The sequence below is a fragment of the Pelecanus crispus genome, chromosome 11 (genome assembly GCF_030463565.1).
Source record: "Pelecanus crispus isolate bPelCri1 chromosome 11, bPelCri1.pri, whole genome shotgun sequence".
Classification (NCBI taxonomy): domain Eukaryota; kingdom Metazoa; phylum Chordata; class Aves; order Pelecaniformes; family Pelecanidae; genus Pelecanus; species Pelecanus crispus.
The window spans coordinates 12,914,071-12,941,949 of NC_134653.1; the positions used below are offsets into that span (position 1 = coordinate 12,914,071).

General features: G+C 41.5%; 1 long non-coding RNA gene across 4 annotated transcripts; it reads right to left on the bottom strand.

The window, feature by feature from the left end:
* LOC142594515 (uncharacterized) lies at window positions 1–27,664 on the bottom strand. Of its 4 annotated transcripts, XR_012831462.1 has the most exons (6): window positions 27,511–27,664; window positions 26,607–26,677; window positions 18,023–18,224; window positions 13,021–13,214; window positions 5,157–5,348; window positions 1–4,189 (listed from the first exon to the last, which is right to left on the bottom strand). It is a non-coding gene; the product is annotated as an uncharacterized LOC142594515 (long non-coding RNA). The 4 variants fall into 4 exon arrangements; XR_012831464.1 differs by lacking the exon at window positions 18,023–18,224 and having other exon boundaries at window positions 1–219; XR_012831461.1 differs by lacking the exon at window positions 18,023–18,224.
* Between the last annotated feature and the right edge of the window lie 215 nt (window positions 27,665–27,879).

Below are 27,879 nucleotides of genomic sequence, written 5' to 3' on the forward strand. Positions count from 1 at the left end.
ATTGTATATACTTAGATGGAAATCTGGAGGTTAATGCACTGAAAGTCTAGGCAGCTTGAAGCTCAGAGACTTGGTAAGGCCTTTAAGAATTTATTTGCTGTCTGTTTATATTACAGACGAGATAATTCACTTTGCCGCAATCTGAAATCCTTGATACGTTGTGGCTTCCTTTGGGTGGGTGGGTTGACATTTCATTTAGAAAATAAGCCAAGAAATAAGCTAATGGAAAAACAGGATAATGGAATAAAGAAAAAGAAAAGAATCAGGAAAACCAAGGGGATGGATTCCTCAATTTCACAAGTTCTGTGTTACCTATAAAAGTGCAAAATGGGTAAAAACAGAGAGAACTGACTCCACTGCAATCATTCTTCTTTAAAGCAGATTTTGTTCTCCACTGAAATAGCCAGTTACTTTATTTAAAAAATCCAGTTTTGAGTAGCAAAATACATCAAAAGACCTTTTTTCCTACTCACCCATCATGTTATGAATTATTTATTCAGCATATCTTTTCTCCAGAGATATTTTCTGGTTAGAGACATTCTGTAAATGGGACTTTATTCCTTTTATAGTGTAAGGAAGCAGTTAACTTTGTTACCATTTACAGTAAGGATAAAAGACAATATTGGTAATAACAATAAAAACACTGACATCTAAGCACAATACAGAATCATGTAATCTGGCAATCAAATCCTATGGCTTACAGGAATAGAAAGACATTAGATGGTTACTGTATATGAATGCAAAATTTGAGCAAGGCTCACAGGAGAAGAACATTTGTAATTTATGCCCCTAAGCTGCAGTCACTTGACAGCGGCAATATTTAGTTTCACATAAAAAAATAATTGTGCCAAATATTGATAAAAGTATTGTATCCCTACTTGTTACTGTATAATAGGGTCTAATGCTTATTAAGCCATTAAATCCACAGATGAAGGCAAGACCCCTACAAGAGTGTAATCTGCAGGAGAGACTAAAAGGTCCCTTTTAAAAGACTTTCCTTGAAGAAACCACGTTATGAGAAGGGCAGAAACACTGGCAATCTGCACCAAGAAATATATTTGTTTTCCTAAACCAGAAAATCCTTATCTTTCAGTAAAAAGCAAAGTTATACTGAGCTATCTGCAAAGGTCTTATGAAAGGACTGGCTCAGCTCAGCGTGGAGACACGTTCTGCAGCTGCAGGAAAAACGTCTGATGCCTCAACAGACTCTTTTCCAGTGATGGTCCCACAGCGATCATCCTCTGATTTAAGGTTAGCAGAGGAAGCTCAGCACACAGTTGGAAAAGGCAATGAGTTGGTGGCTGACAGGCTGTAAATTACACTGGATTAAACTTGAGCACATTTCCTGAGAGCGTGCTGGATGGTCTCAGAGTTTTGGTTTGCGTGGATTAAAAAGAAGGAATCTTCTGCCTGCTTTTACAGTATGTGCCTTTCTTCAAAGCAGTCCTCCTGCTTCCCGTTATGCCTCACGCTGACATACATGTGAGATGCTGTCACAGTATAGGTAAAAAAAAGTTCAGACTACATGTAGATAAGATAGTCCAGAGCATAGCAGGAGCCAGGTCTCCGTCAATTACTCTGGCACTGTTTTGTTGGTATGGTGTCAAGAGAACTTAGAAAAGAATTTAACCCTAGATCTCCATGAAAAAAGATTTCCAAAGAAGCAGCAACTTGAAATTTTCTGTTCAGCTCATACCTTTTCACACTCTCACTGACAGTACTACTTAAAATGGAAGCAATTCTCTGCTCCCTTCTCTAATTTTGGTAAAAGGCTGGTATTACACAATCAGAAAAATCCTTCTTTGCCTTGGCCAGAAATTCTGATATTTTACAGTCTTTCATCCTACCCAGAAGAGTTTTAAAAAAGATATCTGTCTGAGTCCATTAGTTAATGTGTACAGAAAAGTTTCATCAGTTTTATTTCTCAGTTTCTCTTTCCTAGTACTGAGAAGTCACTAACTAGACTTCAAAAAAAGTTTGGGTTTTTTTTTTTTAATTTGGAATCCAAGTAATCAAGATTATTTTTTGCAAATATATTTAGTATTTTTTAAATGTGTGTTTTCAAACAGGGCTACCTGGAAGGTCCACAGATGGATGGAAGAAAAAACATGAAGTGTGGAGCTGATAAACTCATGGATCATAATGGTAATGTCAGAATGGCCCACAAACATCCACAAAACAGACACTATAGAAAAACTTGTCTATGGCAGCCCATAAGTTCATAGGATTTGAGTGTGATGGGGACAGGCCCATGGCAGCTCTCCACCTGCTCTGTTTTGCAACCTCCTGGCAGGTGCTGCTCTGTGTTAGCATATCTTGCAGATGCTTGCTGCCCACAATCACAGAGTAAACTGCAAAGTGATATGATTATGTCTTTTATATCCTCCTCCAGTAAAAGAAAGCAGCATACAGGAGCTAAGCATAACAGAAGCAAGATAAGAAAACAATACTTTGTAAAAATGCATTAACCCATAAGTGAGAAGAGGGATCTGAGACAAACTGTCTTCCTTTCCCTGGTATTCATATGAAACTTCACTGAAGGACAACTTTTAGCACAGACAAGAACTGTCAAGTTTCACCTTTAAGAGATCCATCCTAGTTTATGCTTATTTTCTTATACTGCACACAGAACTAGATGAACAATCAACAAGAATATAAAATTCAGTTGTTTCCTGATGTTTGTTTTGTACTGCATAAAAGATGCAATGTGGACATGCTGACATGCTGGATGAGGTCTGGAAAAACATCCTCATCCTTCAGGGTTTTTTTTTTTTTAGGCTACCTCATCATCACTGAATTTAATTAATTATTTGAAATTAATGGCTCAATGGGTTGGAATTAATGGGTTGAAAGTTTTGCATCCCTAACTTGAACTTCTGCTGCTTCTAATTTATGCTTTGGGACTGATCAGTCTGGCATATGGATGCTAAGTTATGTTCAACCAGCAATTTCAAAAGACCTGTAGCCAGGCAAGTCACCTGCTGAAACAGGAAAACTCCAGGTGCAACTTGCTAAAGTTTTAGTTAGCAGATAGCTCTGAATAAGTGACATTTTAGAAGTGACTTGGCAGGTAAATATGAGTGACAGACATCGTACTACTACTACTACTACCACCAACAACAAGAGTCTGGCCTCTCCCATACTGTTGTCAAAACTGCATGAGAGTCACTCTAAGATAAAGATGAACTAACTTTTGTGGCAGATGCTATCACGTAAAGCATTAGCAAGGTGCCCTTTCACGCTCTTTTTTTCTTGAGAACCTAGTACAGATGCTCTTTTTTTCTTGAGAACCTAGTACGGATGCTGTACATTGCATGTTAGCATACGCATAGTGGAATCAGTGGAGCATTACAGCAAGAGTCCTCCTGCAGCTGCCAGGAGCAGACAGCTGCACCCAGTGTGTGGCAGAAGAAAACCAGCATCTGGCTCAGGCACCTCCTCAGAGAGGGTGGAAACCTTAGCTTGTACAGCCAGCCTTACCATGAGAAATTATTTCATTGCTGTCACCGTCACACAAACTTAACCAGTTCCTGTCACTCACCGCACACCCCTACTGATGGTAGCCTACAGGCTATGAAAACAGTGCAATGCTCTCCAGCTTAGCTGACTCATTGAATTTACAAAGAATACTTAGAGGAAATGCTTAGAGAGCTCCAGTTGCATTCTGCAGAAGTGGGTGTCACTTATTTATTCCTTTCCATGCTATAAATATGCTGGTATCTAACTGAAATAAATCGTATTTTATGGAATAGGACTGTGACATGATGAAAGAAAAAAAAAAAGGAATTAATCATAGTCTTTACTTTACTGGTATTGCTTGCTGCTCTGGAAATAGTCTGTAAAGCTGGCTTCCAGATGAGCTTATTCAAACTCCTGCACCAAGAAAAAAAGAACTCTTTTTAAAGAGGAAATATGAATGGCATCCAAAGCATTAGCTCTTTGTCCTGGCTGAAGTGAAGCCAGCATGTAGGAGACTTCAGTCATTCAGTCTTTCTGACTTCATTTCACTTCATAAAAGAATTGGATGTTTAGGAGAAGCCTAACAGGACTGGAGAGCCCCTATAACCAGCGTAGGGGAATACAGACCACGGTGTCCTCCTTTGACAGCTGCTGCCTTTGCATAAATATACTCTTGATTAGCACTGTCAGCATCCAGTTCATCCACTGGAGTGAGAGCAGAATAATTTTCCTAAAGAAAAGTAACCAGAAGAGTGGCATTTTATTTTCGAAAACTTAGTATCTGAGTTGTCAAGTATTACAAATAGACATAGAGGCCAGAAAGGCTGAGAAGTTACAGCTGTTCCAGAGCATACATTGGCAGGGTTCTGCAATATTCAAGGCCTGTTCAAAGACTCATGAAATAAATTTCTGGTGCTTAGCAGGGAGAGGCTTTTACTAATAGTCAAATTTTCAAGCAGGCAAGATCTTTCTTGGGTCCAGTCAAAGAGACCATCTCTCCCTACGAGCCTTATCTTGTTTAAACCAAAACCATCACAGCTACACCACCACCAATCAAGGTAATCTGAAATTAATAAAATGTTAGAACAGGATTAAAAGGAGTTCAGAGTTTTAATAGAACGACTTGGGAATTTTATACCAATCTCACATTCAGCGCACACCTACATTCATTCAGGAAAAAACTTGTGGAAGGTTAAGATTAACATCAAGCTACTTGAAGAGGAAAGATTGAGATGAGCCTCCAAGAGTTCATAGGGAGCCAGAGAGGAGCAAGCCCACATCTCTGTTGCTGTGGGAGGGAGTGTTCTGCAGCGTCGTCAGGAGACAGACATTTGATAGCAAGCTTGGTGGCAGCTGCAGGTCACACAGCTGAGCAGCCCAGTCAGCTGTTTTCTAGTCACTGAAAATTCGTGTGAGAAGTGAATACTACTCACTTCCCTATGCTTTAGCCAATGTTTTTCACTTGTATTCCCATGGAGTATCACCTAAGACACAGATGTAGTGACTGTCCTTAACTAACCACATTTTGCTCTGAGATCAGAGAATCTCCAGGTAAAATGGCTGCATTTATTTTCTATGAAGCTGTGACTAAAGCTTTGCCCATGTGATTCCCCAAGACGCTAGACAAAAAGCATCCCGCACTGGACACAGGGCACTAGCAGCACTGACATCCTCTTTAGAAACTGCTCCCGACTTACCTGGTGCTGGCAGTAAAACTGGGATGAAGAGTGGCCTTGAATGGGAAGAATGCTGCTAAGTGCTGAGCGGCAAGGCACTGGTATTGGTACTTGAGAAAGCAAAAGCTAAAATCATAGCTGAAGAAACAGCTGGCCTTGTGCTTCTCTGCAGCGGGGAAGCGGAGCATGAATTCAGAACAAACAGCTGAATGACTGAGAAAGCAAAAATAATATAAAGAGGAAATCAACAGCCGTGAAACTTTTGTTTAAAACTGCTCAATAATAGCACTTATATGTTTTTATGTACTTAGATGGACTGGGGCCTAAATAACCCTGGTTTTTCAATTTCTTACATTATGGCGTGCATTTTGTAAAGCAAGGTTCAAAAATGGAAGTAGTTACAAGCCCGGACTTAGAATGCATTTATTGCCATACCACCCACAAACAGCAGCTCACTCCCCCAACTGCTGGCATGAATCAATCAATGTTGGCACGTACAATAGTGTTAATTTTCGGTGAAAGTCACATTAGTGTATGGGCTATACAAGGCCTATTTATCTCTTAATAGGTCTAAGAGAAGATGTAAAATGGTAAGTAAAATCACAGAATTCTTCCAAAATCAGGACATTCGATGTGTAATTGCTGAAATATGTTTTCACATTCTTAGGCTTCTTTAATTTGTTAAGAAAATCAAGATTGCATGAGCCAACTGGGAGACATCTCGTCAGTTCAGCTTAGAAAGACCTCTACGACTCATATGGAAATGTCACATTTTAAAATATAATTTGACATTAAGATGTCACAAATGGCCTCCACCTCTTGATTTAAGTGATTTTAATCACAGGTTCTAGTTTGTAGTCTGTACAGCACCTTATATTAAACACTATACTGAAACTCTCTAATTAAGACCCATCTCTTTCCACTAAGCCCAGAATATGCAGGGTCAAATATGAATTTGATGGCGTGAAGGTCAGAGTTTTATTGCTGGCATTCAAAGTCTTGAACAACCATCACTGACAACTGATCCATGAGTACCTCATGGTACACAGTTTCTATTAAGGTAAATATTATCTACTGGTGCTAAAAGATTTTCATCGGTTCATTCCAGTGAGACTCTAGACCTCATGTTATGAACTAAACAGGAAAACAAAATTAACCAGAGGAACATACAAAGAAATTGTGAAAAGGACCCACTTCAAGGGAAAATATTAAAATCACTTCTTATGTACAGGTAACCTACCTTTCTAATGAACTAACGGTTGTGATGAAGACTGCAGTGAGGCAACTATACAAACATTTATTTATCTGAATAAATTGTAATAATTATTAATGAATGATATCACAAAAATATATTTGACTTTTTGTAGATGGCTAAAATGTACATAGTTGTGAAACACAACAGTTGTTTCTAAATGTAGCTCTATATAGGCCAGGCCTCCAAACTAAACAACAAAACTTGGACTTGAAATTCAAATACAACCAAAAAGCTACTCTTCAAGACATTCAAAAATACTGAAGCCAAAAACTTAGCAAGCTTTCAGCTTGTCATGAAAAGCAGCAATAAATGATAAATGCAAAACCAGTATGCCTTATTTTCAAAACCTGACAAGCCCATAAAACCAGACTTGCAGTAGTGCACTCTATTGCAAAAGCCAACAGTGCTTGTTTATTCAAAATAGAAACTGTCAGTATTTTAAGAGCCTAGTAGGAGACATCAGTTCAGCATAGATGGTTTCTAAGATTCATGCAAATGTCACATAGCATAAAGTGGCTCTGCAGAGCAGGCATGACAATGTGTGCATGTTTTTGCTTGCACCTTTGGAGTTTGGATGTTCCAAACATCAAACACTTATATTCAAATAATTTCAAATTTTGTACAGGACCATTTGAAGATCCGTACCTCTGATACCATTTGAATAGATATGAATTTCAGGCAATAGACACTTTAGAACGGAAAAGGACGGCACACGACCTCAGATTTGCAAGGCAAAGCTCATCAGAGTACACGGGCTCAGTTGCTGGTTACAGCTTCATTTACGAGAAACTGTGCAGGGTGAAAGTGAAAGGCACAAAATAGTTTCTTTTTCTTATCTACAAATCTCTCTAGTCTGACTACACATTATCTAGACTCTTTTAAAAGATAATACTGTGATTACTAACAAACAATCCTAACAGATGTGGGTTAGGTATTTTCATTTTCGTTGTTTTTATAGATTTTTAAGGCAGAGGGAGAATTCAATAGTTGAATCTACTGTTTGACAGAGACAACTGATTTATCTGCTTTCTGGTACCCCTGGCTCTTCCTTTGCTGGGAACTCAGTGGTGTTTTGGTCCACTCCAGACCACGAGAGCCTCCAGCACTCACCAGTGGAGCTAAGGAGGCTGAAGCATAGTCAATATTGCGTTCACGCTGTCATTTGATGCAATCCATTTTACACTCATTTCTGCCAAATCAAATAGAATCATAGAATCATAGAATCATAGAATCATCTAGGTTGGAAAAGACCTTTAAGATCATCCAGTCCAACCATTAACCTACACTACCAAGCCCACTCTAGACTAATCAAGGGTAGACCAGACTAAACCATATCCCGAAGTGCCACATCTACCTGTTTTTTAAACGCCTCCAGGGATGGTGACTCCACCACCTCTCTGGGCAGCCTGTTCCAATGCCTGACCACCCTTTCCGTAAAGAAATTTTTCCTAATTTCCAGTCTAAACCTCCCCTGGCGCAGCTTAAGCCCATTTCCTCTTGTCCTATCGCTAGCTACTTGGGAGAAGAGACCAACACCCACCTCACTACAACCTCCTTTCAGGTAGTTGTAGAGAGCGATAAGGTACTTGGGTGAACATCTGGGCGACGGCAAAAATATTCTCCAGGCCCCTTTTTTTCCTCCATCCAGGTTGGTTAACAATGGTTAATCATATTGATGAAGGAATTCAAAGCTTAGGGCAGACATTTTCCAAATGCAACTGGGCTGGCCCCAATCACTCCCCAGTTTGACTGCTCCGCCCTACCTGGTAAAATTAAGCATTCAGGTATATAGGTTAGATTCAGCATATCTAATGTGGATAGAGTTAATAAAATACTTTGGCTAGCCCAGTTAAATTACAGTATATGCTACCTACAAAACCAGCACTGTAGTATCACTCTACTGATTCTTCTGACTTGGGCCCTGTTCTGAAGGATACATGGTGCCTTCTGAGACGTGCTACATACTTTAAGCCTTCTTTGGTATCAGCCCGAGTAATGGTTGTAAGTCACTTGCAAAATCAAGGCTGGAAGGAACACTCCTTATTAAGAAAATCTCAAAAAAAAAAAATCTCAAAAAAAGTTCACAGTCACAGGAGTGTTCATTTAAATAGTGCAACATTTTACTCAAAGCTGACAGTATTCAGTGAATGTCCCTTTTGCTTGTGGCTGCTTTCCCTTCTGTTTCTTATAAATGCCATTGTACTACCCTGGACTCTAGCTGGACACATGATTGACTGGGGAAGACAAAAATTCCAGCCAAAGGAAACAGAACTGAAAGTAATTAGAGAATCTTTTTCATCTCTAAAATAGATAGATGCGTTTCCTTCTAAAGGCTGCATTTCCCAGCTGTAAAACAATAGAGCTCCCTCCACCAGTACTTCTGCAGTCTTCAGCACACAGCTGTGGAGTGTTGCAAACTCATAACATTTGTAAAGAGTACTTGTAAAGTCATAAAAGAAGCAGTGCCATGAAGTTCTTACTCCTAAGCTGTGGGGAAAGTTTAAGTTTCTGTTCTTGAGTTCAAAGCAGTTTGCACGTTTTGCAATGATCTCAAACTGTAGTTTATGGTCTGTAATCTTGCATCAAGCTCAGTTAAATTCCTGGTACATGAGTAGGAAAGAGCATACTGTTGCTTTGTTGTTTCATCAGTAAAGTTACAGACAGACGCTTTAGGAGCAATGCTTTCCTCTTTCCTGGTAGCCATTTCTTGTGCAGGCGCATACTGAAGAACAAGTTTCCATCATGGCTTTCATTTCGCTGGTTTTCATTCACACTTTTATATTATCTGTGAATGTCTGACTGTACAGCACCTCAACTTAATAGCTCTAAGCTTGTATCTTTGTGTTGCAGCTCTGTATAAATGGGCAGACTGTATATTTCAGAAGGTAAGAAATGAACAGACCCTGCATGAAAAGGCCTCTGGAAAATGGCAAGTCGTATCCTGAGTCAGCCCTGGTCCTCCATCCCGCTCAGGTAGGAGGGAGCTTCTGCTTCCTCTTCCCAGCTTTTACCAAGTGCTACAGCTTGGTTGGCCGTAGTTTGGCCTCTGTGGAAGAAGGTTAGCTCTGATCATAGAAGCACAAGATTCCTGTGAAGGTAGGATGAGACGTCTAGATTGCAGACCTAGAAAACTCTGAGGTTTATCTAAGCTTGGCCAAATGCCTCAGGAGGAAGGACTGCTCCCCCAGTTGCAGAGCTGTCTCTGATCACCCACTGCTTGGGACTGAAGTACTTCCTGCTTCCTTTTTTTTTCTTTCTCTCTTCTTCCTTCAGTGTGCACAGACCCTGCAATAAAACCTTCTCATTCAGAAGGAAAGGGAACTCATTATTGTGCTGAAATTATAAAGCAACAGCTGACTTAAACCTGGGAGGCAATGCAGCTGCGTTTCAGCAGACAGGAAATGTTGCCTGGTCGCAAAATGTTGCATACACAAAAACTGAGACTACTTGTATTTAACCCTCTGCCTTGTGAGTGAAAAGGTTGGGCATGTATTCCAAACATGGGCTCGGTTTTCTAACTTCCCTAGAACTCAGGGCTACTTAGACTTCTTTCTGGTCCAAACCTGTTGTTAATATTAGCATTTATTGGCTACTACAGCTAAGACTGAAAACTCATTTAACCTCACCAGGATACATGCTGTACTTACAGTATATTCTAGGAAAATTTAATTAGTTCACATTTTCATCTGAAATACAAGTACATTAAAAAGTATTTTTTTAACACAGAACACCAATTCAGTATGGTTTTCCTTCCCTCAGTTTTGCTACAGTTTGATTTTTACAGGACAATTGTCACTATTTTTTCAAACTGAGTGAAATAATAGAGCTTTGAAATAGTTCTCATCCCTTCAGAGACTTCATTAGATACATTTTCTTTAAAGGGGTACCATCATCTTCACAACCTCATCAGTTTTATCCAACAGTTTACCAGTGAGATCATTTGTGGGAATGTGGGCATTTCAGGCTTAAATGTGGGAAATTCAGGCTCAAATCCCTTCCTGGCATAGAGGGACTCAAGGACTTGTCAAGCTCGTCAAGCTCATTTTGAAACGACGAACTCACCACAAGCCTATAGAAGGAAACATTCTCTGGTCTTCCTGTGAACTTGCTTTAGTTCACAGAAAGGCATTCAAAGCCATTGACTTACAGAAAGAATGAGACTTGCAGATTTAAGCCTGCAGATTGGGGCATTGATTTGAGAGAGGTGAGCCACTGAATTCTGGCTGAGCTTCAAATACCACTTATGTGGCTTATCTAATAACTTAATGTACGATATGTAACAGCACTCAGAGGAGGCACCAGAATCCAGTGATTCCCACTCAGGTGAGTGCTCTAGCTGTTAAGCTCCAAGTCTCTCTTGGCTAACAAACACTCCTCCGTCCCTTTCAATGAGAAGAGACCTCTACTTAGGTGTAGTTAGGACACCTTCCAGGAAAGGGAGGAACCAAAGTTTGACTGCCCTCTTGCTGAGCAGGGACACAGATCTCACTTTTCCACATACTGAAGAGGTCTTCTAAGTACTAATGAGCTGCCCCAGCAACGCTCTCTTGGCTTGCTCCATTTTTAAGAGACTGCCATTCTTCAAAGACCAGTTTTTGAACAGGCTCAAGAGGAGGAAAAGCTTCAGACACACCTCTGTAGGCAATAGTTCCTTACTGGCTTTTCATGGCATACTGGCTGCTTTGGATCTCCTTTCAAAGAAACTCAGCTCTCAATGTGCACCACAGAGAACCATAAACGGATCCAACACTTTATCTCAGAAACTTCAAAATTTTGTTGGGCAATGCTCAATGTTGTGGCACACTTCTTTTCTGGCTTTTAGCCTAATTAATTATTGCAAGGTCACCAGGCAGTCTGTTTCAGAGCAGGGCTTAAATCCACGTCCTTATTTAGTGCTCAAGCTAATGGATTGTCTTTCCTTGCTGGGCCTATTTCCTGATCTGTAAATATAAAGCTGGTCCCTGCAAAAGGCTTTGTCATACACAAATGACGAGCACAGTTTAAACAGCATGTAGTACTGTCTTTCACCTAGCGAACTTCCCTTGTCACACTTTAAAGACAAGCAGAGCAGGTCTCTGCAGTTTGAATTGCCCTGGAGAAGCATGTGTGCTTCTTGGATTCAGATTTTTATTATTTCCCATATAGACATATTATGCAAGTACACTCTAACTGCATGCAATGACATCACTAACAAAGGACATAAATAATGCATACGAGACATAGTGGGGGGGTGAAGAGGGTGGACACTACTGAAAATGACTTGGATGTTAAAATAATCTGATGACAGGATGAATTTTCAACATACTGACTGAATACTCATTCAAACAGAGGGATTTGAACACATTTGCAGTGATCATCCTGACTCTTCTCTACAACTCTACTGATGACAGATGATGATAGATGATAATACAAAGACAGTAATGATCGTGTGAACTCTGAGCCTGTAATTACTTGAAGAGTAATAAGCTGGAATGCTTTTACTAGATGTCTTCAGCATGCAGGGATGAAAACATGATATTTCTGTCCAGCAGAGGGGGCTTGGCTTGTAAGTTCTAAACACGAACCCAAATGATTTCTTTGGAAATTGAGTAATACTAAAATTAAACTGACTTTTATAGGAACTTGCATAGTAGTATAGATAAAACCAGAACTTTCTACAAACAAGAGATTCAAATATAAACAGACACAATTCAAATTGAGTGTTGTTCTGGCTATCTGTGTTTCCCTTACTTCTCAGTGTGGCTTTTCTATTTCAGCAGAAAGCCCTTGCAGTTATACCTGCCAGGCACAGTGTGCAAGTAAAGAAGTTTTTGCTCCTAATTTCTTTGAAAAGCTGAGTCCAAGTTCCTATTAAACCTGTCCCTGTAAACTACTTCAATACATGTACAAGAAAAAAGCAGGGAAGACATTGAGGTAAACTCCTGGTGGAAAGTTTTCCAAGCTACCACAAAGCTGTGTATTTGAAGGCAGGACATGTCATCCAAGCGGTCCAGGATTTTACAGCACAGTTATCTAATTATTTGAGGCCACTCGGTAGTTTTAAACAGTAGACGTAAATCTGAATGGCCACAAGAGCCACTGGCAACCTCACAATATGGGTGAGATCAAAAACATGGATGTAATCCAAGGTTGTGGCGTACAGAAGCACGTTTAAAGCTAATGCTTAGTGTTAAGTTGCAAACAGTGTTATGAGAAGACAAAAGAATGACACAAATTTCTCTTGAAATTAAACCAGGCTGGCTAGTCTTCTTGTAAATTCGTCGTTTTCATGGTTAATTAGATTTGTCCCCCAAATACCATTTCCTTGCTTGATTTCCACTCACATAGAAAGAAGTGCAGACAGATGCATTTCAATACCTGGGAATTATATTCACTTTATTACTTCTGATGAATAGAGTTTTACTCCACGTGTGAATATGCGACTGGCACTGTTCAGTGCTGTTCAAAATCTGATTCTTTTGTTTCTAGCGAGAACTAGCTGCCAATTTTAATGACAGATTCTGGTAAATGTAATTATTTTCACCTCTGTGGCTCCAGCTTCTGGTGAAGGAAATATTGAAAATAATGATGCAGTATAGTAACTTAAAATGAAATTCATGCCAGATGTAGCAGAAGGTGCAAATGACTCACCATGACCAATAACGGTGCAACACTTTCCCTCGCCGACGTGAGCATGGGCTGTCCTGTTACAGGCGCAGCAGCAGTCACCTTGCAGGGATGCTGAGAGGTGCAGCACTCCGCAGCAGCCTGGGCTCTGCCTACTCACTGGCCTCGCCGGCCATTCTGCTGAGCTCTTCTCAGAAGGCAGGATCTCAGCAGCCGCTCTGTGTTTGCAGGGTACAAGAGTCACCACCCACATAGCCTAGTAATTTTCCTTAAGACTAATATACTTCAAAAAAGAGCATGCGGGGGAGGAGGAGGATAAGAATTCTGGTCACCTGGTGAAATAAAATTATCATTTTATCATGGATATCAGATTGTCTGCTAAACCTTCTATTTGGAAGTGGATGTACCATGTACTGACATACTGTATACCACCATATTTCTGACAGAAGAAAAAGATGGGCTGTGAGGGTTACAGCAGTCCATTGGGAGGAAGGGGGATGTGGCAGGTCACTGTGTGTCCTCAGTCCCCAGACCAGGGTCCCAGTTAATGGCACCAGCTCTGCTAGATGGTGATCTCTGGCCCCTCCTGCCTTTGAGTCCCCTCATCCATACCACATCGGCAACACTTCCACCCATTGCTCTCAGTTCCCCCAGTCTTTGGACCCTGTGTCTTCCACATCCTTTACCCCACTTCTCCAAACCCATTTCAAAACCTCTCTCTTCTCTACAGAGCTGACTTTCTTCTCACAAAATAAAAATATCCAGCCTTCCACACCAAAGCATCCCCTCCCTGACCCAACAACCCTGGGCTACACATCCTTCCTGCACTTCCCTTTCTGCCTGCCTGGAATCACCCCAGAGCTGCTTTCTCATAACCCGCAGGCACTCCCAGCGCTGCCCCTGCCTTTTGGCCCACTCCCCACTGTCAGGTCCCCCAATGTCAGCCACCCCTCAGTTCCCTTTGGCCTCTGCAATAATCTGAGCTCCTTCCTGGCACCAGCTCCTTGGGTATCCCCTCCTCTGGTACACTTTGTGAAAACCCTGACTGCTGCTTTTCACATGGGAGGATTTCAAAACATACCAAATCCTCCACCATTCACAGCTGTAAGAGCAGCAAAAGAGGACTTTTCTGAGGGAAAGCAACTGGGTGTCACCTTTTATAAAGCAATTCACCATATAGCACTGCTATGTGTGGTACTGGAGAGGACTGAGGAAGAGAAAAGAGAAGAAAGGTGGGCAGTTATGGGAATTTGCAAGAAAAAAAGAATCTACTTTGATGTTAATGACCTGAGTCAAAATACAAGGAGGCTGAACTTCCCAGAAAGGAAGTTCACTAACAAGGAACCACAGATAACCTTCAGATGCTAAACTGAAAACTCTGGAGGAGAAGGTAGACTTAATTCTCAGAAAAAAACCTGTACAAAGTATACTTAATATCAGGGAGAGAAAGAAAGCAAAAGACAGAGAGCATCTTGAAACTAAAAGAGGTATTAAACAGAAATTATAGGAAGCAATTAGAAAACATCAGGCTGGAAAGCAAGAAAAAAAGCAGAGACTAGAGCAAATTTTAAACCTGGGACATTGGGATTTGTTCATGCAGAGAAAGGTCAGATGGGGACAAACGTCCAGCAGTATTATGGAAAAAGCCAATAAGGAATTAGCTGGGACTAGCACAGAGGGAGTATAATAAATTAAAAAAAAAAAAAAGGAAAAGGACTGTGAACTGGAGGAGAGAAGGCAGGATAGAAATGAAAGAGGAAACAAAGAAGCAACAGAATAAATATTGTGTGGGATAAAGAGGGGAAAACAACAGCCCAGTCAAGCTCAGCTCATGGAAACCTGCAAATCTCCCAAATCTGCTTTATTAATTGCCAATGCCAAGTTTAAAGTCTTGTGGGAACAGAACTTTCCACATGGAGAGGCAACTATCTGTGCAGGTTCAAAATGGACCAGGGAAGGCATTAGCTTAATGACAACAGACGTACCAAAACTATGAGCCCGGAGGAGCAAGATGACATCTGACAGCTTCAAACATAAAATATTCTAGGGCAAGTGAGACTCTAGATGCTGCTGACCTAAAAACTACTAGACATTGCTACTGTTGTTGTTTTAACAAGGGCATAGCTTCTTCCAGCTCAGTTCATCTTTCCGAAGATGCTAATTCTTTGAAGGAACAGTAGGTACATTAGAAAATGTATTATAAGCAAATACATAATTGTCTCCCTTCCATTCAGTATGTTTACATATATACTCTTTAAAATAAAAACCCCAGTCATTCCTGAGTCTTCTGGCACATGAAATGAAAGCAATGACAATTCAATTTTTAGGCCATCAAGAGATGCAAGTAATAGCCCAGTTATGTTAAGTATGTTAATGTATGTCCCAAGAACTTTCACATGACGGTCTAGCAAAGATCCAAGCAGACAGACCATTTTGCAGGCATAAGTCATCGATAATCAGACAGCTTAATAAGAAGTCCAAACAGTCTCGTTGGTCTACCGTAAGATCATTACCTTAAGACAACAAAAAGTAATGGGTCATATTGTCAATTCGGTTCCTCCAGGGATGAATGGAGTCCCTCTTGATATGGTGCAAAAAGAGAAGTAAAAATACCCAACTAGAAAAGGGTGTCTGCACTGAGTTCCCAGTGACTGCAACGGCTGAGTCACAGTGGGTTCTTGGACATGCAGGGGAGTTTTAGCAGGAAACCGCCTACCACTTTATTTACAGCTCCACTTCAACGATGCCATTCGACTCAGCTCAGTAGATGATTTTTATCGCTCTAGATGTTGTGGATGCATTTGCACAGAGACCCTTTCCAAAAGGCCACATATGTTTAGTGTCGTTTTTTCATGAGGTTTCTATATATTCACTTCAGATGGAAGAAATACTGCCCCTTCTACCTCCAGTACAAAAGTACCTTTTCTCCATCCACTCTGATTTATTTGAGTCATACCTGACCTGCACGCATGCTTTGCATTGCTGAACTGTATCTGTTTAGAAACTAGCATGCTGTCATTGTATACCTTACAAGCACAGGCAGCTACAGTAGCACAAAAGCATTTATCTTCAAAATTCAGACAATTCTGGTGTCTCACCATTAATCTTAACTAAGGCAGGAGCTCAAAGATCCAGAAGAGGTGGGGGAACCACACTTGGGCCAACCTATCCCACCTCAACTCAGTGATCTCTACATTCAGCACCTGGAGTCCTGCTCTCCCCCACATACAGCACATTATCTTTCTGGCAATTAACAGAATTAAAACAACAATAAGTTTGTATCAAAAAAACATTCTGGAATGCTAGCAAACTTTCTTTTTATACCTTTCTACTTTGTAAAATACGGAATTATCTAGAGAAAACTATGTTAAAAAAAGTAATTGTTTGCCCATTCCAGCCCTTAAAATTTAGACAGGGCCTTCCTCGTCTTTTCCTGCAAATTCTATCCTAGTTTTGTGAGAGTTAAGACCATGCATTTCACCAGCACCCCTGCGTCACTCAGTGCATAGAGGTGTGAGTGGGCAGATTTCAGGTTGCATGTGCAAATGTAAATCTGATATTGCCGAATTTTTCAGTTCTTGGCTTTGTAAACCACATAACGTCAGTGCAGTGTGTGCGCCAGTGTGCAAGACAGGAGGAAGGCTGTGGTATGGGCTGTACTGAAGTGCAAACTGCTAATTAGGAGAACAGAAGAGGAAACGGGGTAATGATTCTCTGGAACAGCGATGGGGTCTCTGCACAGCCTCATGACTGCACCAAAATCCCATTTTCAGAGGGGAATGGCTGCTGAATCCCCAGTGATGAGGACTTGTCTCCATTCGTGGAGTGCTCCTTAGTGTAGTAAAACCAGCGGAGTACAATGCCACGACACAGACCCTCCCAAATCTGCTTCTTCCTGCGCAAACATGCGGTCGCTGTCATATTTCTCAAGCTCTGGAAAAGGGGGCTGGGAGGAGAAATACTTCAGTTGGACCCATTTCTCTCTGCCAGTATACAAAACAGTTTATGCAAATTAGAATCAGCCACAGGACTTCTGGGAAGTTGCCAGTGACACTCGCAGCGTCTCAGAGCTAAGGTACGAGTGAAATTAAGAGAGGGAAGTCTTTTAAAGCTGTTTCTAAATAGCCAGTAAAAACATTCAGTTCAGTCCAGAAGCATTGCTTTGGAAATCTATGTCAGCAGCTTTGGACACTCAGGATCTCTTTTTCTTTTTTATGCTGCACAAAACTCTGCCTGTGGCTCATTTTTTAAAACCAGATTCGGCTTTAGCCCTGCCTTTCAAGTACACATTTGAGACATCATCATACATACAGCAGAGAAAGGATGCTGAATGAATCACAAGAGATGATCTATTTGACAAAGATTTGCAGGCTGTACCATTCTTGGTATTTTATGCAGCATGTTGGTCACATGAAGAGGATTCATATGTGATCTGAAACAACTCTATGAGCGCAACACTGTAAAACCCAATGGGTTTACCCCCCCCAGTCTCAAGTCTAGTGTTTCCCTCTCCCCCCCAAATCTCACCCCTCCTACCCTTCTACCACCACAACCACATGTTGGCACAAAATGAACAGAAAACAACCACACTCAGATCTGTCTGCCACCTGCTAGTGGAAACTGGGAATTCACTGGAATTCAGGGAACTGGAGGCAGGTCACATGCATTACACCCTTGATACCACAATTTATCTGCACAGTTGATATTTTAGAGTTTCATGTATCTTGTTCAGTTTCCCTGAAATTAACCTTTTAAACAAAAAAAAAAAAAAGAAAAAAAAAGAAAAAAAAAGAAAAAAAGAAAAGCCCACAGTCTTTCAGGGGGATCAGAAACCAATTTCAGGAAACACTACCAACTTTGATGGTAAACGCAGCCACTGAGAGTAAATGCGTTCTTTTTTGTGTGTGTTGTGTGTGTATCGGACTAAGTTTTTTATTGAGTTTCATACAGAAACAGAGGAGGAAAAGCGTAGAATGCTACACAACTTACTGCTGGAATACCACATTGCTATATATTGCAGACTTACCAGTGATGAGCTATTTTTAGTATGGCCCATGAGCAAGCAAGAAGTGAGGACATGGTTTTTCCAGTGCTTGAACCAGGCAAGCTGCTTTTTCCAGCCCTGACACCCGGAACCCTCCCATGCAGGGATTCCTCGGCATTGCTCCACCGGCACAGTGCACAGTCTCACCCTGGGCTTCCCCAGTCTGCGGCCCGATGGTCAATGACTGCGCGGGGGAAAGCAGGACGCTAAGTAAGTAAGGGTAAAATATGCAAAGAATGAAAAGCCAGAATGAAGGGAGGAAAACAGAGGGAGTTAGGGGGTATCCTTTCAGCTAATTCAAAATTTGTAACACAAATGTATCTAGAAGTGAGCTTTGAATGTCTTCATTTTTCATCTCTTCAAAAATAAGCTATTTTTAGCACTAAAGCTAAGGTCTGGGCCCCACTGCTCTATTCTGGGTGCAATCTGCTTTTCCATTTTGCTAAAAACATCTACTTGGAGATCTTTGGCCCAACTGCCACTAGCAGCATTTTGGATGCAGAAGTCAAGTCTAACATGAAGTCATGGTTGCAACCTTCCATAGGCACATCCATCACATTTCTGTTAAAGAACCAGCACGTACTACAGACCAAAATGTTTAACGTGCTCAACAAAGAAAAAAATTCCTGAGAAACTTCCCAAGATCACAGACATTGTACTATTGCTACTGTGTTTACATACTACTATAACTGGAAATCTTCTGAAGGGCTCTGATGAAGCTCCTGCCAAGCCTTTAGCAAAGAAATCTAAACTCACAAAAGATTTCCTTCTGACCAAAGTATATACTGTAAGTATGGACTTGGAAGATACTGGAGCATTTTTAATGCACCCAGAAATTCTGGGTGTCTGGCAGGCCTCTGAAGCTAGACAAACCTCTCAGGCTGTGCAAGACCTTGTCTGTAAGTGTGTGCTCCACCTTCGCCATGTGTAAGCCACAGCACTGTGTGAGCATTAGAAAGGGACACAGCTCTCACTGACTAACTGGAAAATCCATACTCCCTGTTAGTATTTTAACCTTTCCTTATAGACTCAGGGACAGAGGATGTAAACCTATTTATATGGGAAATCATTAGAGAGAGCACAGGATTTAAATTCACATTCATCAGTTTATTGGTATTTCTTGGTATTATTGTAGTAGGTGCTTAATTGCATCTGTTTGCCTGTAAAAGTTCTTGAGGGACAAAGCCCCAACACTTGACATTTGAAGAATTGTATCTGCTTTTTCTTGACAATTTATCACCCAGGTGATCTGAATGTTTAAACTGGTGATTAGAGAAATCTAATTACAGAACTTCAGCTTAGATATATACTAAACCAGCAATCACCTGAAGGCTGCATTAATATATGTTGAATAGGGCTGTAATGCCAGGAATATACAGGTCATTCTGTTTAGAAGTAAACCCAGAATGTCATGGACATAGTTTTGGTACTGCTGCAGAAACGGAGAGGTTACTCAGGCCATACTCCAAGTTGTGGTGTAAGACAGAGCCAGAACAGGACAGCTGGAACAAAGAACTAAAGAGAAGTACAAATTTAAACTGTTTGCGTATAAGAATAGCTCCAGCCACCTTACCAAATGTTTTATTCTGAGTAAAGTTGTATTAGAATGACTTGTGGTTTGAGGTCATCACATGTCACTACTCATACATTCAGTAAGTTTCTGAAGGTCACCTTGGCAAGCTCAATTCAATTTGGGTATGTGACTAAATCTAACGCTTGTTCTGGACTCATTATCAGACAATTTGCCAGTATTTTGACATTATTATGAACTGAAATAGATCTGCAATTGAAATACAGCGTAGCATCTCTTCTCACTGTGTCAGAGGACAAAGCTGCCCTTAAAAAGTGAGCCACCACAGAGTTCAAACCTCCTGATGAGCAATTCAGTGAGATGTCTCCAGAACTCCAGGAGGAAATCCTCCAGGCTGGGCACTCTTCCCACTTTCATATTCTCAATTACCTAATTTACTGATGGGGGACATCAAGGCCTGCATGGTAAGCTACACTAATTTTACATAATGTAATATTTCTTCTTAATTATTCCAAAAGTGTGTGTGGTGAGGTCTGTATCTAACTGACATAGATCTTTCTAAAATTAGAGAATGCTTCATTAGTATCTTTGGATAACGTTTCTAATTTACCACTTCAACGACAGATGCCAAAAGTTCTATATTTAAAGGACTTTTGTCTTGTGTCAGAAATAGCCAGCTTATTCTCCTGATTCCTAGAAATTCTGCTGGAGTTGGAATATGGTGAAGCTAATCTATTCTGAACACAGCTTGTTGAGTTCACATGTAAAATTGGCTGAGGTTTGCAGTAAGTCTGGAGAGGGAGAATGTCTGAAGAAAAAAATCCAATTCTTTTTCCACAAGAGCAATTATGGCGGGTTTTTTTTTTCCTTTCCTTTTCTTGGCAAATGAGGAATTAATATTTGTATTCTGAACCAGACTGTTGGGCCACCTATCAGGACCTATCCTTTCTCCAGGGACAGGGGAGGAACAGAAAACTGGCTAATTTCTCAATATTTTGAAAACTGAGAAATTAAAATTAATATTAGCTATTTCTTGCTTAGATCTTTGCAGATGTATGTTACCTAACTAGCCAAGGCTGTAACACAATAATAAAATCTATATAGGATCTATCCGTACAGTAGAATAAAAGATGCACGTTCACTAGTTTCTGTTTGTTGGGTATAGGAGTTACTAGATACTGCAGGACCCTAATATACTCCATCATCATAAGAGTTCGGGCGGTTTATGATTTTGAGATTAGAGCGCCACTGTAAAAAAGATCTGTCAATTAGGATAGATTACAGCAATCACAGTAGGAATATGGATGTCAGCATATCATGCAGTAGGAAAGCCCACAAACGATGTTTTCTCAAGGCTGAACATTAACAGTGATCTATTCAGATCTAGGCTTGATGACTTCAAGTATTAAAAATCCAACCAAGTCATCTGAAAGTGTCTCAGTGCGTTGTGAAAGAAATATGATTGTCCACCTGGATCTGGATGAGAAGCTGCAAGATACTGCTATGCCACCACCTTCTTATTTCTCAGCTTCCTATGTGCTACTCCTGTCTCCTATAACAGCATTGTATCGGTCTTTGTTCACTTTAAGAACAAGACCTCTTTTTTCCTTTTAATTTGGACTATTGAGTCTTTCTACATTCAAGGAAATAGAACTGAGATTTGGGTCCATTTGACCATATTAAGAATGAATTGTAATTAGCTTCTGTGGACTGAAAACCAAAGGTGAGGGAACATTTGAGTCATTTGCTCCACCTCACCCCAACCATAAAAATCTCCTCATATGTGGATTATGCTCATGAATGAAATGCATCAGAAACTGATCCCACATCCTTTGAGTTACTTCACCTGAAGCGCAGCATTTGCATGTGGTTTGAATAGATGGAATCATGGGAGCACCAGAAAGGGTATCAACGCCGTTCACCTTCAGCACCAAATGCAAATTTGTAATCACATAAAGCGTGCAGCACACAATCTAAACAGGCATTGAAAATAAAGAGAAGTGGTAGAAAATGCCTGTGAGAATGGGAAGCTATAAGAGCAGAGGGTAAAGATACCATTAAAATAGTAATAAATAGACACTGGAAGCCTTTTTGGATTATGAATTGATGTTTTGCTTGGTGTCCTCAACGTTCCCACTCAAAAATAACTTTTCCCCAAAGCTTATGACCTCTCCTGTGATCTCTTTACAGTCAGCATCCCCTTCCCATATTACATGGATATATAACTGCCTGAGGACTCTAACTGCACGTACAGTAACCTCGGCTCCAAAACCCACAGCACGGTTCAGTGCCATGGCTGATTTTCCTGTGCCATGTTACCCCTCTCCTTTCATGGGCTTGGGATCTGAAAAGACATGAACTGGAGAACAGGGAACTGGAGAAACAGAGAACGTGGCTTCAACATCAAGACAGAGAGCTGCTGGGGCAGCAAGGGAGGCAATGGAAAGGGAGCAGAGGTCTGTTGGAAAGGATGACTCGGGTATTGTGGTAGCCAGACTGCAGTAAAATTAGCAACTGGCTCTGAAATTCAAGGTCAATGTTCCTCCAGGTAGCACAGAAACCTCTGTAGTCCAGTAAGTGTATCTGGAAGCCAGACTGCCTTCATATGGCTCTGCTTTAAAATATCCAGTTCAGTATTTATAGCAGCAGTTCCCCTGTATGAACGGCAGCCTGCTACTCTGCAATTAGCACCAACATGATTTTTAGGGATCCAAAGTTCCTCCATCAGTTGTGGAGTATGCATGTGCGTGCGTGCGTACACACACACACACACACAACCAAGCAACACAAATCTCTCATTTGTACGAAAAAAACACCAGAAAGCAGGCTGCCCTTTCATAATGCTTTTACCAACAATTTGAGGCTTTCCTTGGTTTTTTTTTTTTTTCACTCAACTGATTACCAAGAAGGATGTCTAAACTACTGAAATGTAGAAAACCCAAACCACATTTTTGTATGGTTAACTGTTCAGCATTTGAATTCATGAGACTAATGTGAATCTTGATTTGACTTAGTTAATATCAACAAAAGAACTTCCACTGAACATCAGACAGGGTCCATTTAGTCTGGTCTCAAGGAAACCAGCATTAACTGCCCCAGAAGAAGGAACTAACATATTTTAAAATAAACAGTTCCAGAATAGCCAGCTTAGAAAGAAACTTTCCTCATAGCCTCAGACAGCTAATTTATTACTTATTTGAAGTATAACAGTTTGTATCTCTTACAGAGATATATTTCAGACAATTTGGACTATTCAAAGAAACTTACAGGAGGGAGAGGCTCAACTCTTACTCAGTTTTAATACACAGTTAAGCTTAATTTGCTTAACTTCCAAAACCACAGCTTTTCATCCTAGCCAGTAGACGTGTGCACTTGCTGACAACTAATACTCACCGTGATCCTTTTTAGAAGACAAACCTACTAATTTCTATTGTCCATTCGAGCTGGATGGGATCTGACTTGTGCATTATCTGCAGAACAGCACGAATTCCAGTTCAGACAGAACTTATTAATTCCGTACTGACTGGCTAGCCCTTGTCTAGGTACAGGCCTGATGCTTATCAAGGCTTGATAACAAATTGGTGACATCTCAAAATGTGTTTTGTTCTTGGCATAATGACTTGCATATGCTGTGACAACTGTGCCATACACACATTGTTCTTCAGTGACCGCTAGCATGATAATTAACATCAGTGTAAAGTGAGTCATTTTTATAGCCAGTTTACCTGGAAGTAAATGACTGAAAGGATAAGAGGATGAGCTGTATTCATCAGGCCCCCTTTATTATCTCTTAACTTAGAAAGTGATAGTATGGATAGTATGGAAATGGAGATGTATAAGGAAGTGTCTAGTCACAATAGTTACATCTTTTGGGTATGTCCCATTTAAATACGTCAGACTCTGACCTTAATACCTAGTTAAAGTGGGTGACAGAGGTTCACACTTCTCTCAGTTCTGCTGGTTTCAGTGTATCTGAAAGCAGACTCAGAAACAGTGCGGTGTCTAATTTACTTGCAAAATCAAAGAATTCCGATTTCAGGGGTTTCATTTAAATGAAAATTCAGATTCTGGAGAAGAAAACAAAACCCACTAAAACAGGAAGGATGGTATTGTGGTTAAGTTTCTAGTATGGGGCTCTGAAGACCTGAATTATGTTCCATTCCTAGCCTTTCTGCAGACTATCTCGCTCTGTGACTTTAAGCAAATCACTGAATCTCTTGGTGCTTCAGTTCCCCTTTTCTAAAGATGATGTTGCTGATTTGGTCAGTTTAGATAATGAGCGCTTTCATGTAAGAGCTACCATTTACAATATCAGCACTAGAGAGGCTCTAACCTCAAAACACTAATAGTAAAACATGTGACCCTATTTACTTGAACTGTTCTTACAAGAAAAGAGCAATTTATTAGACTTGGAAAAATATTTTGATTACCCATTGACAAGTGTCTTCATAACATAACACAACTGAGCTGATTTAACATTCCCATATTAATTCCCACACGGATCACCCACTTACTATACCAAATTCTAAACAACATGCTATTCCACAGACACATTGGCCTGCCAATTCATCCAGCCTCATAACAGAATCAGTGTCTGCTTCTATTCTCAAAAATTAGGAACAAAGCTGAAATGGGGAGTGCCTGCTGCTTTTTTAAACCTTTCAAGTTTTTTGATTTTTTTTTTTTTTTCCAGAGGACTGTCCCTGCAGGGGGGATGAATTCAGCAGGGTGTGGAGTGCCCCATAAGGGAATTTATACTGGGGAATACCATAAATGGTATGACAACCTTACCCCTCCTGGTGGTTTCACAGGGCAAGGAAAGGCTTGGAGCATAAATAAAGGAAGCTCTGCCTGCATTACACTGCTGCTAGTAGGGCTAAGAGCGTGGTTCTTGAAAAACAAACTAACAAACAGGCAAACATCTCATGTATCCTCAACAGATACAGTAGTCTCCTACCTTCAAAACCATCTCCAGAACCATGTTTTTTCCCTTGCTGCCTCCTGGCAGACCTTTCCTGGCATCCATATTCCCAGTGCTTTCTGAACAGATTCTCTCTAGCCTTTGCCCTATTTCTAGCCAGTAAGCCATGCTTCTGCTGCACAAATGTTTAGTGATTCCTCTGAATTTTCTGTCATTTTCCAAGCCAACGTTTATAAAATAGGGGTAAGGACTTTTAACGAAAGCTGAGTTTGTTCTTTATCCTACTCTTTGGAGATTTGCTGATACGACCCTTCAGATCAAAAGCGTTTACTTTCCTGCCCCAAGAAACAAGGGAGAAGGGGGTATGGAATAATGTCTCCCAATCATTTGCTTTCTCCCTAGACTTTGCCTTTCTTTTCTGAGACCATCAGCAGGGAAGAAAGGGAACACAGTTTGTTTCTCCACGAGAAATGGTACTTTGTGAAGAGAAGAAGAAGAGGCATTTCACAAGGAAGGCTTTACTTACCGAACAGACTCTAAGTCTAATTCACCTTGCAATAAGCAATAAGTGCTCATTAAGCTGAGTGACAGCACGGGTCAGAATCGTCTGAACTGGCAGCAGTGCTTCCAACTTTAGTTGTTTCTAGAGACCCTCTTTCTATGTGTGCTGTGCCCAGCAGCTCTGCACCAGCTCCAAATTTATGCACTGCCCTCTACTGGGTAGAGTATCCTCATTTTATCCAATCCTGCTGGCATGGAGCTCTTTCCAAGGCCCAGATTGTGAGGACTTTAAGTAGAGGGAGAGGATGTAAGAAAGGAAATGGAAGGATGGGAATGGGGGATTGCAAAAGGAAACATGAGGGGGTAAAATTTAAGATATCCCAAGAAAGCTCAACTTGTGGGGCCCTAAAGTCTAAAACGCCAGCTCTTCCTATCACAAAATCTTCATTCACTGTACAAGTCTCCTTCATATATTACAATTCACGCCCACTTCTCCTGGGCGAGCCTTTTTAAGGCACCTTATGGAGCACCCTGGACCACTCTCATTGTGATTCATGTAGAGATGGTATCAAACTCTGTGAGCAACAGCCTGACGCACTTGGCTTTTGGTGTCTGAGCTGGCAGGCTCACTCCATCGCTTTCCTCAGCGACTGGGAGCTCACCTACCCATTCGAGCCCTGCCAAGCTCTGAAGCTTTGCGACTAAATATTATTACCACATTCCTGCTCAATGAAGAAGACTTTTTGGGCAGACACTTTTTCAGCTGCACTACTCAGTACGTGGCAGACAGACTGCACGTGCACCTGGAGGGTCTTTCTTTCCCCTGTGATCTTACAAAATTAAAATTACATGACAGTGGAACAGCTTTCTTGGCACGCCTACAGCAACCTGCAAGCCAACCTCCATCTCATCTGAGAAACACTTGTACATACCACTGTGCTGCGCTACAGCCATGCCATGCTCCGCTCCGTAAAGCCACAGTGATGGCAGGAGCCAACGCTGCGGTAGCAGGAAGGTAACTTGGCTGGGCGCCTCAGGGACTAGGTGCGGAGCTAGAGGATCTGAGCTGTGCTTTTGGCTCTGATTTACCTTATTGTGACACAGTTAAGCACTTCGAATCTCTTTTCTTCGGAGGGCTGGTGGGGAGGAAGGAGACTTTCTCTTGCCTGAGTAGACTTTAAGCTGTTAAGGGCAAGGCCTGGTTGTACTACCTGCCTGAACAGAAACAGTGCCTTATACAAAACAGCCGTTGAATCCACTCGCTGCGTGGAGGGCGCTACACCAAAGCAAACAGCAGCAAAACATTTCTCACTATTGCATGTTCAAATTCTAAAGTAAGTTTCAGTTCCACCATTCCTTCATACTTTTGTTTTACACAGAAAAGCAGCTGAGCTTCCCTCCCCCAGCTGCTCGTGCCAAACCTTAGCTTAAGCTCAGTTGCTCAAAAAATTGTTTGAAAGAGGATTCTGAGCACAAAGCGAACCTCTGTGCCAGGTCTTAAAATTAATGATGAGCTCTGTTTCTCCAAATTCATGACAACTATACTCTCACATGCCAGAACATAAGCAGTAAATTTTGGTGGCTAACGCATCATGAGAAATTTCCAGGCTCACCTGTTGTACACTGGCTGCACGTCACTGTCGGGTGCTGTATTGCCTTCAGGTTAGTTCAGTCTGTGACCGCACTGGATTTTGAAAAGAATATTCAGTCTCAAAGCAGGAAATACATTTCCTCAACTTCATCCCAAAGCACAACCCACAAGTCCTTGCCAGCCCCTGTCCCCTTAATCATTTGACAGAACACTTTCCTTTTCATTGTCACAAAACATCGTGTTGACTTGCAAGGGGAAAAACATCCTCTCCCTGCTTCTGATGTGAAGAAGCATTCTGGCTGCAAAACCTGTATGTCACGCTGCGTGCCCCCAACCACACGCGCCCTGGAAGCAACGCATTCATGTATTGATTCCAGATGCAAGAGTCAGTGGAATTCTTCACAAAGTTTCTGTATTTTTGCACATGCCTACGCAGATGAATTAGTGTGCAAGGTACATATTGAGGCACTTGGCTTCCAAAAAAGACAAGGAATAATCAGAAGAAAGACTTCTTGGCCTTTTAAACAGGTGTTGGTTACTACTTTAAGAAACATCCTCTTTGGAGGAAAGCTTGCTTTACTGGGGCCTGCTTAAGGGAGCACATAAGACACTGGTTTGGTACTTGAGGTTTCAAATCTCCCTCCGGGCAAGCAGACCAGCATCCCAAGTCTTCTGCGCTGGCTGCCGGCAAGGTTATAAATACAGCTGGGGATCTGAACAGTTACTTTTAAATCTGATTACCCTGCAGAAAACCCCAGGGAAATTCTGTTTTGAGAACTCAAACCCCAGTGTCGCGTCTGCACAGTCCTCTCAGCGGAAGGATCATAGATTTCTCTGAACGTTTTTCTCACTTTAAAATTATTATTATTGGTCTAAATCGGCTCCCCTTCTTGGACACATCTAAGTTATACATGAAGTCCTCTCACCTGTTCTGTCCATGCTGACCTGTTAGCTTTGAGGAGAGCCGCTACCTTCACGTTAAAACTTCCCGCGTTGCTTCCTTGCTTGCTTGCTTTTCTTGCCACTTTTCCCCCACGCCTGGAGCCAGCTGCCGGCTCAGAGCCCGCTTCACCACGCACCTCGGGGTGCCCTCGCCTCCCCCGGGCCCCCGGGCTCCGCGGGCAGCACCTCCTGCCGGGCCAGCCCGCCCCTGCACCCGCTGCCTGCCGCCGCCCGGGGCACCGCCTGCGCCGCCGCTCCTGCCCCAAAAACAACGGCGAGAGGAGCGACACCAGGCTTAGAAGGAGCGGGGCCACCCGAGGCGGGAGCCCGCCGGCGGCGGCGGGGCGGCGCAG